Source organism: Saccostrea echinata, unplaced genomic scaffold (genome assembly GCF_033153115.1).
Source record: "Saccostrea echinata isolate AGI-Se365-2 ecotype Australia unplaced genomic scaffold, CSIRO_AGI_Sech_v1 ptg000002l, whole genome shotgun sequence".
NCBI classification, from domain to species: Eukaryota; Metazoa; Mollusca; class Bivalvia; order Ostreida; family Ostreidae; genus Saccostrea; species Saccostrea echinata.
The window spans coordinates 24,578,736-24,592,675 of NW_026889751.1; the positions used below are offsets into that span (position 1 = coordinate 24,578,736).

At 37.5% G+C, this 13,940-nt stretch overlaps 1 protein-coding gene and 1 long non-coding RNA gene across 5 annotated transcripts in view; one reads left to right on the top strand and one right to left on the bottom strand.

Moving 5' to 3' along the window:
• LOC133175270 (O-methyltransferase MdmC-like) overlaps positions 1–13,940 on the top strand; it is a 186,866-nt gene that overhangs the window by 54,212 nt on the left and 118,714 nt on the right. The window lies entirely within an intron of this gene.
• LOC133175281 (uncharacterized) overlaps positions 4,493–13,940 on the bottom strand; it is a 62,774-nt gene continuing 53,326 nt past the window's right edge. For 3 of the 4 annotated variants that reach the window (XR_009719261.1, XR_009719264.1, XR_009719263.1), the window contains 4 exons: positions 12,019–12,081; positions 9,285–9,347; positions 6,717–6,779; positions 4,493–5,345 (listed from right to left, as the gene is read on the bottom strand). This is a non-coding gene — a long non-coding RNA (uncharacterized LOC133175281). Of the gene's footprint in view, positions 5,346–6,716; positions 6,780–9,284; positions 9,348–12,018; positions 12,082–13,291; positions 13,364–13,940 lie in introns of all 4 variants that reach the window. The other variant, XR_009719262.1, reaches the window with a different exon arrangement.

Below are 13,940 nucleotides of genomic sequence, written 5' to 3' on the forward strand. Positions count from 1 at the left end.
GCCCGATGTTTATTCATATAGTATTATATAGTAGGCCAGAAACCTGGAGGGCTATATCTCGGAAACTATAAAGATGGTACCATCACATTTTTGCACAGAAGTGGTAACTGACCAGTAGTACCCTACCCTCAAAATTTCAGACCCTGGGACAGAGTCTTCGATGTCCCTAGGTCCAATGTTTATTAACATAGTATTATATAGTAGGTCTAAACCTCGAGTGCTATATCTCGGAAACTAGAGATGATACCATCATAATTTTCACACAGAAATGGTAACTGACGCTTAGTACCCTACCCTCAAAATTTCAGACCCTGGGACAGGGGACCTTCGATATCCCCGAGCCCGATCTTTATTCATATAGTATTATATAGTAGGCCTGAAACCTGGAGGGCTATATCTCGGAAACTACAGATGGTACCATCACCATTTCATCACAGAAGTGGTAAATGACCCGTAATACCCTACCCTCAAAATTTCAGACCCCGGGACAGGGGACTTCGATGTCTCTGAGCCCGATGTTTATTCATATAGTATTATATAGTGAGCCTGAAACCCGGAGGGCTATATCACGGAAACTAGAGACGGTACCATCCCCATTTTTTCACAGAAGTAGTAAATGACCCATAGTTCCCTACCCTCAAAAATTCAGACCCCGGGACAGGGGACTTCTATGTCTCTGAGCCCGATGTTTATTCATATCGTTTTATATAGTAGGTCTGAAACCCGGAAGGCTATATCTCGGAAACTAGAGATGGTACCAGCACTATTTTTTCCCAAAAGTGGTAAATGACCCGTAGTACCCTACCCTCAAAATTTCAGACCCCGGGACAGGGAACTTCGATGTCTCTGAGCCCGATGTTTATTCATATAGTATTATATAGTGAGCCTGAAACCCGGAGGGCTATATCACGGAAACTAGAGACGGTACCATCACCATTTTCTCACAGAAGTGGTAAATGACCCGTAGTTCCCTACCCTCAAAATATCAGACCCCGGGACAAAGAACTTCGATGTCTCTGAGCCCGATGTTTATTCATATAGTATTATATAGTAGGCCTGAAACCTGGAGGGCTATATCTGGGAAACTAGAGATGGTAACATCACCATTTTTTCACAGAAGTGGTAAATGACCCGTAGTACCCTACCCTCAAAATTTCAGACCCCGGAACAGGGGACTTCGATGTCTCTGAGCCCGATCTTTATTCATATAGTATTATATAGTGGGCCTTAAACCTGGAGGGCTACATCACGGAAACTAGAGATGGTACCATCACCATTTTCTCACAGAAGTGGTAAATGACCCGTAGTACCCTACCTTCAAAATTTCAGACTCCGGGACAGGGCACTTCGATGTCTATGAGCCCGATGTTTATTCATATAGTGTTATATAGTAGGCCTGAAACCTGGAGGGCTATATCTCGGAAAGTAGAGAAGGTACCATCACCATTTTTTCCCAGAAGTGGTAAATGACCCGTAGTACCCTACCCTCAAAATTTCCTAAGCCCTGGACAGGGGAATTCGATGTCTCTGAGCCCGATGTTTATTCATAGAGTATTATATAGTAGGTCTGAAACATGGAGTACTATATCTCGGATACTAGAGATGGTACCATCACCATTTTATCACAGAAGTGGTAAATGACCCGTAGTACCCTTCCTTCAAAATTTTCAGAGCCCGGGACAGGGGACTACGTTGTCCCTGAGCCCGATATTTATTCATATAGTATTATATAGTAGGTCTGAAACCTGGAGGGCTAAACCTCGGAAACTAGAGATGGTACCATCCCTATTTTTTCACAGAAGTGGTAAATGACCCGTAGTACCCTACCCTGAAGATTTCAGACCCCGGGACAGGGAACTTCAATGTCTATGAGCCCGATGTTTATTCATAGAGTATTATATAGTAGGACTGAAACCTGGAGGGCTATATCTCGGATACTAGAGATGGTATCATCACCATTTCTTCACAGAAGTGGTAAATGACACGTATATCCCTACCCTGAAATTTTGAGACCCCGGGACAGGGGACTTCGAAGTCCCCGAGCCCGATGTTTATTCATATAGTATTATGTAGTAGGTCTGATACTTGGAGGGCTATATCTCGGAAACTACAGATGATAGTATTTTTTTTTCCCAGAAGTGGTAAACGACCCGTAGTACCCTACCCTCAATATTTCCTAAGCCCGGGACAGGGGACTACAATGTCTCTGAGCCCGATGTTTATTCATAGAGTATTATATAGTAGGTCTGAAACCTGGAGGACTATATCTCGGAAACTAGAGATGGTACCATCACCATTTTATCACAGAAGTGGTAAATGATAGGTAGTACCCTACCCTCAAAATTTCAGACCCCGGAACAGGAAACTTCTATGTCTCTGAGCCCGATGTTTATTCATATAGTATTATATAGTAGGTCTGAAAGTTGGAGGGCTATATCTCGGAAACTAGAGATGGTACAATAACCATTTTTTCCCAGAAGTGGTAAATGACCCGTAGTACCCTACCCTCAAAATTTCCTAAGCCAGGGAGAGGGAACTTCGATGTCTCTGAGCCCGATCTTTATTCATATAGTAGGCCAGAAACCTGGAGGGCTATATCTCGGAAACTAGAGATGGTACCATCTCCATTTTTCACAGAAGTGGTAAATGACCCGTAGTATTCTACCCTCAAAATTTCAGACCCCGGGACAGGGGACTTCGATGTCTCTAAGCCCGATGTTTATTCATATACTATTATATAGTAGGCCTGAAACCTGGAGGGCTATATCTCGGAAACTATAAAGATGGTACCATCATATTTTTGCACAGAAGTTGTAAATGACCCGTAGTACCCTACCCTCAAAATTTCAGAGCCTGGGAAGGAGTCTTCGATGTCCCTAGGTCCAATGTTTATTAATACAGTATTATATAGTAGGTCTAAACCTCGAGTGCTATATCTCGGAAACTAGAGATGATACCATCATAAGTTTCTCACAGAAATGGTAACTGACGCGTAGTACCCTACCCTCAAAATTTCAGACCCCGGGACAGGGGACTTAGATGTCTCTGAGCCCGATGTTTATTCATATAGTATTATATAGTGAGCCCGAAACCCGGAGGGCTATATCACGTAAACTAGAGACGGTACCATCCCCATTTTTTCACAGAAGTGGTAAATGACCCATAGTTCCCTACCCTCAAAAATTCAGACCCCGGGACAGGGGACTTCTATGTCTCTGAGCCCGATGTTTATTCATATCGTTTTGTATAGTAGGTCTGAAACCTGGAGGGCTATATCTCGGAAACTAGAGATGGTTCCTGCACTATTTTTTCCCAAAAGTGGTAAATGACCCGTAGTACCCTACCCTCAAAATTTCAGACCCCGGGACAGGGAACTTCGATGTCTCTGAGCCCGATGTTTATTCATATACTATTATATAGTAGGCCTGAAACCTGGAGGGCTATATCTCGGAAACTAGAGATGGTACTATAACCATTTTTTTTCCCAGAAGTGGTAAATGACCCGTAGTACCCTACCCTCAAAATTTCCTAAGCCCGGGAGACGGGACTTCGATGTCCCCAGGTCCAACGTTTATTAATATAGTATTATATAGTAGGTCTGAAACTTGGAGGGCTATATCTCGGAAACTAGAGATGACACCATCATAATTTTCTCACAGAAATGGTAACTGACGCGTAGTACCCTACCCTCAAAATTTCAGACCCTGGAACAGGGGATCTTCGATATCCCCGCGCCCGATGTTTATTCATATAGTATTATATAGTAGGCCTAAAATCTGGAAGGCTATATCTCGGAAACTAGAGATGGTACCATCACCATTTTATCACAGAAGTGGTAACTGACCCGTAGTATCCTACCCTCAAAATTTCAGACCCCGGCACATCATACTTCGAAGTCCCCGAGCCCGATGTTTATTGATATAGTATTATATAGTAGGCCTAAAAACTGGAGGGCTATATCTCGGTAACTTGAAACGGTACCATCACCATTTTATCACAGAAGTGGTAACTGACCCGTAATACCCTACCCCCAAAATTTCAGACACCGGGACAGGGGACTTCGATGTCCCCGAGCCCGATTTTTATTTATATAGTATTATATAGTAGGCCTAAAAACTGGAGGGCTATATCAAGGAAATTAGAGACAGTACCATCACCATTTTTTCACAGAAGTGGAAACTGACCCGTAGTACCCTACCCTCAAAATTCAGACCCTGGGACAGGGGGCTTCGATGTTTTCACTAGAGTGCATTCTCGAAAACACGTTATTTGAATTTAATGGCAAATATTACAAACAAACAATCGGGTATCCAATGGGAAGCCCAAGTAGTCCAGAAATATCGGACCTAAGAGTATATCAAATAACTGAAATGGTAGTAAACAACTATGAATACAAACACAAAATTTGCTTCCATGGGCGATTCCGTGATGACGGATTTATGATTTACGATGGCTCGGAAAACGAAATTATTCGCTTTTTTGAAATAACAAATGAATGTCATCCTTTATTGAAATTTACCTATGAAATATCTGAAGCATCACTACCATTTTTGGACACATATGTATACAAAGGAAACCGTTTCAAGGAATTTCATATTCTTGATGTTAAGTCATATATTAAACCAACAAACACATTCCAATATTTGCACCGCCACAGCGCTCACCCTAAATCAGTTTTGAAAGGCTTTATTAAGGGGGAATGTATAAGATATGTACACAATACACGTGACAAGGAAATATTGCACAACGAACTTCTGGAGTTCAGATCACACCTTTTAAACAGAGAATAAGCGGTACAAGAGAACTGAGATTGACACAATTATTAATGAATCCTTAGCTGAAAACAGTCATAACGTTACATAAAACCAAGAAAACAAAGGAAATACCTATTGTTCTAATTACAAAGTGTGACCCAAGAATCAAAGGGCTGAAATCCAAATTATTAAAAATACTGGTCATTAGTTTTAAAAGATGAAACATGCAAAGAAATCTTTCAAACAAAACCAATGATTTGCATATGCTAAACATAAAAGTATTAGTGATTTGCTTACAAAAGCTATTTGCCACAATAGAAATTACGGTTGGATCCTTGAGGAAGGCGGGGCCGTGATTTTGATTTTTAATACACCAATACGATATCAAACCGCCGAAACACTTTGCTGTCATAATAATACAGTCAATAATTAATTACTCATTCAAAACAATGTCAGAATGAAATAGAAATAAAAAAAAGTCGCAGCACTGTTTCGGGTCCTATAAATTGAGAATTGTGTGGCTGATGGGTGTTGCCTAAATGCACAAAAAATCTAAGCGTCATGTTCATCTCTGATGTACATTTCTTTGATCTGCAAAATGAAAAAAAAAATTGTATCTTTAGAACTGTTGAAAGAGTTATTTGAAAAATCCTTGTTACCAATATAACACATTAAATGACTAAATTCAGCAACTAGTATTTTCATATCAATGATAAAAAAAATCAAAATCCAGGAACCACGTTCATCTCTACTGTATGTTCACTTCACTTGAATATTTAGAAACATATCTTCCTTTTCAAATAATCGCCCGCATGACGCAGTGGTTAGAGCGTCTGCTTTAGAGTCGCGAAGTAAGGAGCTGATCCTTTTGTAATGGGTTCGAATCCCACTGTGGGACGTGGAGAAGGGTCCTTCGGACGAGACCGTATAAACCGAGGTCCCAACAACAGATATTTTGTTATAAATGATACAAAACAAAGTCCAAACACTTACTGACTCTCTTACATATGTACAACTGACTTGCAAAATGAAAATTCCCTTTCTCAACAACTGTAGGAAGCAGTACCCTGTAAGTAATATTTTGCATAAGATTGACTAGGCTCAACATCTAGTATTTTCCCTGTCAATGACCAAAAATCATACTCAATGTACTAAACATATGTCTTACATGTATATTAATATGTTCAATTCACCTGCAGAACAAACTCCTACTACTTACTTTGAAAACTATTGGATGGATTATCCAGGAAAATGATGTATATAAATAAACAATATTTTGCACCAAAAAATGATGAAATTCAACACCCGCTACTTTCCCCATAAATGATCTTAAATCAAAATCAGACAACCATGTACATCTCTAATGAAAGTTTAATCTCTCCTGCAAAGTGAAAAATACCTTCGGATTTTGTAATCGATATTGTGCATTAAATTGACCAAGTTCAGCATTTAATATCCCTCTCATAAATGATCAAAATCAAAATCCAGGTACCATGCACATTTCTGAGGATAGATAATTGATCCACAATTGTCGGAATACTTTGGGAAAATGATTTCCTCTTTATACAATATTGTGCATAAAAATGAACATGTGCAACCACAGCTATTTTCCACCATCAAGTTCAAAATCAAAGTACTCAATAGATCCTTCAGATATGTACAATATACCTACAATTACAATATATTGATTTCTTATTTTGAACAATTTAGCAGGGAATACCCATACAAATGTTATACTCTCTTATAATTTGCAGAAAAATGACTGAAGTTCCATAACTGCATTTTTAACCATTAATGATCAGAAGGTTAAATCAAACTACTTAGCTCATACTGGATGTAAACATGTACAATTGATCTGCAAAGCAAAAACTTCTTTTCTTGAAAACTGTTGAAGAAGTTAATACAAGTTGAACCCAGTATGAAATATTTTACATACAAATGACTAATTTTAACAACTGGTACCTTTATAGATGATGAAAAATCAAAATCTAAGCATCAGGTTCATCTCTGATGTACGTTTCTGATCTGCAAAATGAAAAAAAAAATGTCTTTAAAACTCTTGCAGGAGTTAACTGGAAAACTCTTGGAAGCAATAGAACATATTAAATGACTTCATTTAGCAACTGGTACTTTCATGTCAATGATCAAAAATCAAAATACATGAGCCATTTTCATCTCTACTGTATGTTCATTTGACTTGAACAATTAGAAACATATTCCCTTTCATGGGATTTCTTTCAGCAGAAAACTGAAGGAGGAGTTACATGTATCTGCAGAAATGATGTACCCCTAAATAATATAGTGCACCAAACTGAACATGTTCAACAGCTTGTATCTTTTCCATCAATGATTACTGACAACCAACCAAATCAAGGTGCCAGGCTTTCGATGATGTAAAAATATTAGAGGAAAAATTCTCTTTTAAGAACTGTAGGAACTATATGGAGAAATAAAATGAACCCTATATGCAAGGGTTGCCATAAAAATCAAGAATACCAACAACAGATATTTTGTCATAAATGATACAAAACAAAGTCCAAACACTTAGTGACTCTCTTACATATGTACAACTAACTTGCATAATGAAAGATTCCTATCTAAACAAGAGGCCCATGGGCCACAGAACTCACCTGAGTAACTTTGGCCTTGCTGTTTTCCACCTGATTTCTCCTCCCCCCCCCCCCGGTAGTACTTATTGTGGCCCCGCCCTACCACCAAGGGTCATGATTTGAACAATTGGAATCTACACTATCCCAGGATGCTTCCACATAAGTTTCAGCTTTTCTGGCCCAGTGGTTCTTGCGAAGAAGATTTTTAAAGATTTTTCCTATATATTTCAATGTAAAACTTGGATTCCCTGTTGTGGCCCCGCCCTACCCCCGGGTGTCATGATTTGAACAATTTAGAATCTACACTACACCAGGATGCTTCCACATAAGTTTCAGCTTTTCTGGCCCAGTGGTTCTTGAGAAGAAGATTTTTAAAGATTTTTCCTATATATTTCAATGTAAAACTTGGATTCCCTACTGTGGGGGTGCACCGCCCAACCTCCGGGGGTCATGATTTGAACAATTTAGAATCTACACTACACCAGGATGTTTCCACATAAGTTTCAGCTTTTCTGACCCAGTGGTTCTTGAGAAGAAGATTTTTAAAGATTTTTCCAATATATTTCAATGTAAAACTTGGATTCCCTATTGTGGCCCCGCCCAACCTCCGGCGGTCATGATTTGAACAATTTAGAATCGACACTACCCCAGGATGCTTCCACATAAGTTTCAGCTTTTCTGGCCCAGTGGTTCTTGAGAAGAAGACTTTTTAATGACCCCACCCAATTTTTGTATATTCTTGATTATCTCCCCTTTGAAGGGGACTTGGCCCTTCATTTTAACAATTTAAACTCTCCTTCACCCAAGGATGATTTGTACCAAGTTTGGTTAAAATTGGCCCAGTGGTTCTTGAGAAGAAGTCGAAAATGTGAAAAGTTTACAGACGGATGGACAGACGAACGGACGACGGACAACGGGTGATCAGAAAAGCTCACTTGAGCTTTCAGCTCTGGTGAGCTAAAAACTGTAGGAAGCAGTATCCTATAATATTTTGCATAAGATTGACTAGGCTCAACATCTAGTATTTTCCCTGTCAATGACCAAAAATCATACTCAATGTACTAAACATATGTCTTACATGTATATTAATATGTTCAATTCACCTGCAGAACAAACTCCTACTACTTACTTTGAAAACTATTGGAGGGATTATTCAGGAAAATGATGTAAAAATATAAGCAATATTTGCACCAAAAATGATGAAATTCAACAACCGCTACTTTCCCCATAAATGATCTTAAATCAAAGAATCATGTACATCTATAATGAAAGTTTAACCTCTCCTGCAAAGTGAAAAATACCTTCGGATTTTGTAATCAATATTCTGCATCAAACTGACCAAGTTCAGTTTTAATATCCCTCTCATAAAGGATCAAAAATCAAACTCCATGCACCATGCACATTTTTGAGAAATAGATAATTGATCCATAATTGTAGGAATACTCTGGGAAAATGATTTCCTCTTTATACAATATTGTGTCCACAATTGTAGGAATACTCTGGGAAAATGATTTCCTCTTTATACAATATTGTGCATAAAAAATGAACATGTGCAACCACAGCTATTTTACACCATCAAGTTCAAAATCAAAGTACTCAATAGATCCTTCAGATATGTACAATATACCTACAATTACAATATATTGATTTCTTATTTTGAACAATTTAGCAGGGAATACCCATACAAATGTTATACTCTCTTATAATTTGCAGAAAAATGACTGAAGTTCCATAACTGCATTTTTAACCATTAATGATCAGAAGGTTAAATCAAACTACTTAGCTCATACTGGATGTAAACATGTACAATTGATCTGCAAAGCAAAAACTTCTTTTCTTGAAAACTGTTGAAGAAGTTAATACAAGTTGAACCCAGTATGAAATATTTTACATACAAATGACTAATTTTAACAACTGGTACCTTTATTGATGATGAAAAATCAAAATCTAAGCATCATGTTCATCTCTCATGTACGTTTCTGATCTGCAAAATAAAAAAAAAATGTCTTTAAAACTGTTGAAGGAGTTAACTGGAAAACTCTTGGAAGCAATAGAACATATTAAATGGCTTCATTTAGCAACTGGTACTTTCATGTCAATGATCAAAAATCAAAATACATGAGCCATTTTCATCTCTACTGTATGTTCATTTGACTTGAACAATTAGAAACATATTCCCTTTCATGGGATTTCTTTCAGCAGAAAACTGAAGGAGGAGTTACATGTATCTGCAGAAATGATGTACCCCTAAATAATATAGTGCACCAAACTGAACATGTTCAACAGCTTGTATCTTTTCCATCAATGATTACTGACAACCAACCAAATCAAGGTGCCAGGCTTTCGATGATGTAAAAATATTAGAGGAAAAATTCTCTTTTAAGAACTGTAGGAACTATATGGAGAAATAAAATGAACCCTATATGCAAGGGTTGCCATAAAAATCAAGAATACCAACAACAGATATTTTGTCATAAATGATACAAAACAAAGTCCAAACACTTAGTGACTCTCTTACATATGTACAACTAACTTGCATAATGAAAGATTCCTATCTAAACAAGAGGCCCATGGGCCACAGAACTCACCTGAGTAACTTTGGCCTTGCTGTTTTCCACCTGATCCCCCCCCCACCGGTAGTACTTATTGTGGCCCCGCCCTACCACCAAGGGTCATGATTTGAACAATTGGAATCTACACTACCCCAGGATGCTTCCACATAAGTTTCAGCTTTTCTGGCCCAGTGGTTCTTGAGAAGAAGATCTTTAAAGATTTTTCTTATATATTTCAATGTAAAATTTGGATTCCCTGTTGTGGCCCCGCCCTACCCCCGGGTGTCATGATTTGAACAATTTAGAATCTACACTACCCCAGGATGCTTCCACATAAGTTTCAGCTTTTCAGGCCCAGTGGTTCTTGAGAAGATTTTTAAAGATTTTTCCTATATATTTCAATGTAAAACTTGGACTCCCTAATGTGGCCCCGCCCTACCCCCGGGGGTCATGATTTGAACAATTTAGAATCTACACTACCCCAGGATGCTTCCACATAAGTTTCAGCTTTTCTGGCCCAGTGGTTCTTGAGAAGAAGATTTTTAAAGATTTTTCCTATATATTTCAATGTAAAACTTGGATTCCCTACTGTGGGGGTGCACCGCCCAACCTCCGGGGGTCATGATTTGAACAATTTAGAATCTACACTACACCAGGATGTTTCCACATAAGTTTCAGCTTTTCTGACCCAGTGGTTCTTGAGAAGAAGATTTTTAAAGATTTTTCCAATATATTTCAATGTAAAACTTGGATTCCCTATTGTGGCCCCGCCCAACCTCCGGCGGTCATGATTTGAACAATTTAGAATCGACACTACCCCAGGATGCTTCCACATAAGTTTCAGCTTTTCTGGCCCAGTGGTTCTTGAGAAGAAGACTTTTTAATGACCCCACCCAATTTTTGTATATTCTTGATTATCTCCCCTTTGAAGGGGACTTGGCCCTTCATTTTAACAATTTAAACTCTCCTTCACCCAAGGATGATTTGTACCAAGTTTGGTTAAAATTGGCCCAGTGGTTCTTGAGAAGAAGTCGAAAATGTGAAAAGTTTACAGACGGATGGACAGACGAACGGACGAACGGACGACGGACAACGGGTGATCAGAAAAGCTCACTTGAGCTTTCAGCTCTGGTGAGCTAAAAACTGTAGGAAGCAGTATCCTGTAATATTTTGCATAAGATTGACTAGGCTCAACATCTAGTATTTTCCCTGTCAATGACCAAAAATCATACTCAATGTACTAAACATATGTCTTACATGTATATTAATATGTTCAATTCACCTGCAGAACAAACTCCTACTACTTACTTTGAAAACTATTGGAGGGATTATTCAGGAAAATGATGTAAAAATATAAGCAATATTTGCACCAAAAATGATGAAATTCAACAACCGCTACTTTCCCCATAAATGATCTTAAATCAAAGAATCATGTACATCTATAATGAAAGTTTAACCTCTCCTGCAAAGTGAAAAATACCTTCGGATTTTGTAATCAATATTCTGCATCAAACTGACCAAGTTCAGTTTTAATATCCCTCTCATAAAGGATCAAAAATCAAACTCCATGCACCATGCACATTTTTGAGAAATAGATAATTGATCCATAATTGTAGGAATACTCTGGGAAAATGATTTCCTCTTTATACAATATTGTGTCCACAATTGTAGGAATACTCTGGGAAAATGATTTCCTCTTTATACAATATTGTGCATAAAAAATGAACATGTGCAACCACAGCTATTTTACACCATCAAGTTCAAAATCAAAGTACTCAATAGATCCTTCAGATATGTACAATAATATACCTACAATCACAATATATTGATTTCTTATTTTGAACAATTTAGCAGGGAATACCCATACAAATGTTATACTCTCTTATAATTTGCAGAAAAATGACTGAAGTTCCATAACTGCATTTTTAACCATTAATGATCAGAAGGTTAAATCAAACTACTTAGCTCATACTGGATGTAAACATGTACAATTGATCTGCAAAGCAAAAACTTCTTTTCTTGAAAACTGTTGAAGAAGTTAATACAAGTTGAACCCAGTATGAAATATTTTACATACAAATGACTAATTTTAACAACTGGTACCTTTATTGATGATGAAAAATCAAAATCTAAGCATCAGGTTCATCTCTGATGTACGTTTCTGATCTGCAAAATGAAAAAAAAAATGTCTTTAAAACTGTTGAAGGAGTTAACTGGAAAACTCTTGGAAGCAATAGAACATATTAAATGGCTTCATTTAGCAACTGGTACTTTCATGTCAATGATCAAAAATCAAAATACATGAGCCATTTTCATCTCTACTGTATGTTCATTTGACTTGAACAATTAGAAACATATTCCCTTTCATGGGATTTCTTTCAGCAGAAAACTGAAGAGGAATTATCTGCAGAAAGGTAGACCCTTAAAGTAATATATTGCACCAAATTGAACATGTTCAACAGCTTGTATCTTTTTCGGCAATGACCAAAATCCAAATCAAGGTGCCATGAATATCGATGATGTAAAAATATTGGGGGGGGGGGGGGGATTCTTCTTTTAAGAACTGTAGGAACTATCTGGACAAATAAAATGAACCCTATATGCAAGGGTTGCCATAAAAATCAAGAATACCAACAACAGATATTTCGTCATAAATTATACAAAACAAAGTCCAAACACTTGGTGGCTCTCTTACATATGTAAGCAACTAACTTGCATAATGAAAGATTCCTATCTCAAAAACTGTAGGAAGCAGTACCCTCTAAGTAATATTTTGCATAAGATTGACTAGGCTCAACATCTAATATTTTCCCTGTGAATGACCAAAAATCATACTCAATGTATTAAACATATCTTATATTAATATGTTCAATTCACCTGCAGAACAAACTCCTACTCCTTACTTTGAAAACTATTGGAGGGTTTATCCTGGCAAACGATGTACCAAAATAAGCAATATTGTGCACCAAAAATGATGAAGCTCAACAACCGCTACTTTCCCCATAAATTATCTTTAAATTAAATCAAAGAACCATGTATATCTCTAATGAAAGTTTAATCTCTCCTGCAAAGTGAAAAAATACCTTCGGATTTTGTAATTGAAATTTTGCATCAAATTGACCAAGTTCATCAGCTAATATCCCTTTCATTAATGATCAAAAATCAAAATTCAGGTACCATGCACATTTCTGAGGGACAGATACACGTAATTGATCAACACATGTAGGAGTACTCTGGAAAAATTACATTGCATGTCCCTTTTATCCAATATTTTGTATAAAAATGAAAATGTTCAACTACTGCTATTTCCATCATTAAACATCAAAATTCAAAATCTAAGTACTTAGTAGATCCTTTATAAATGTGTACAATTTACCTGCAAAATAATAATTCCTCATTTTGGAAAATTTAGCGGGAAATGTCCATACAAATGTGGTACTCTCACTCTCTTACATTTTGCAAAAAAAAAAAAAAAAAAAAAAAAAAAAAAAAAAAAATTACTGAAGTTCAATAACTGCTTGTTTAACACAAGAGGCCCAAGGGCCTTAATGGTCACCTGAGTATAATACAATACTGTAAAGGGTCCACAGAAGTATTAAACAAAATTAACTGATAATTGAAGCTATTTTGCCCAAGAATTTAATAAATCTGGTAAAATTACCTTTACTTATTGTAACAAGTGATTGTATGTTGTTTTACTTCCCATTCGAGAATTTTTCACTCATATGGAGACAACACCATATACTGGTGAAGGGCTTCAAATTTTGACCTTTACTCGGCACTCAGGGCCATTGCGCAATTAGGGATCTTTATCGTGCCAATATCTGCCGTGACACGGGGCATCAGTTTTTAAGGTCTCATCCGAACGACCCACAACCTTCACTTCAAAGTGCCGAGCACATGGCGAAGGAACAGTTGTTACCCATTTTTTTAAATCAACTTAGGTCAGTCGCAGCCGAGATTCAAACTCATGACTTCCTGATCACGAAGCGAGCATTCTACCGAATGAGCTACCGTGAACGGTC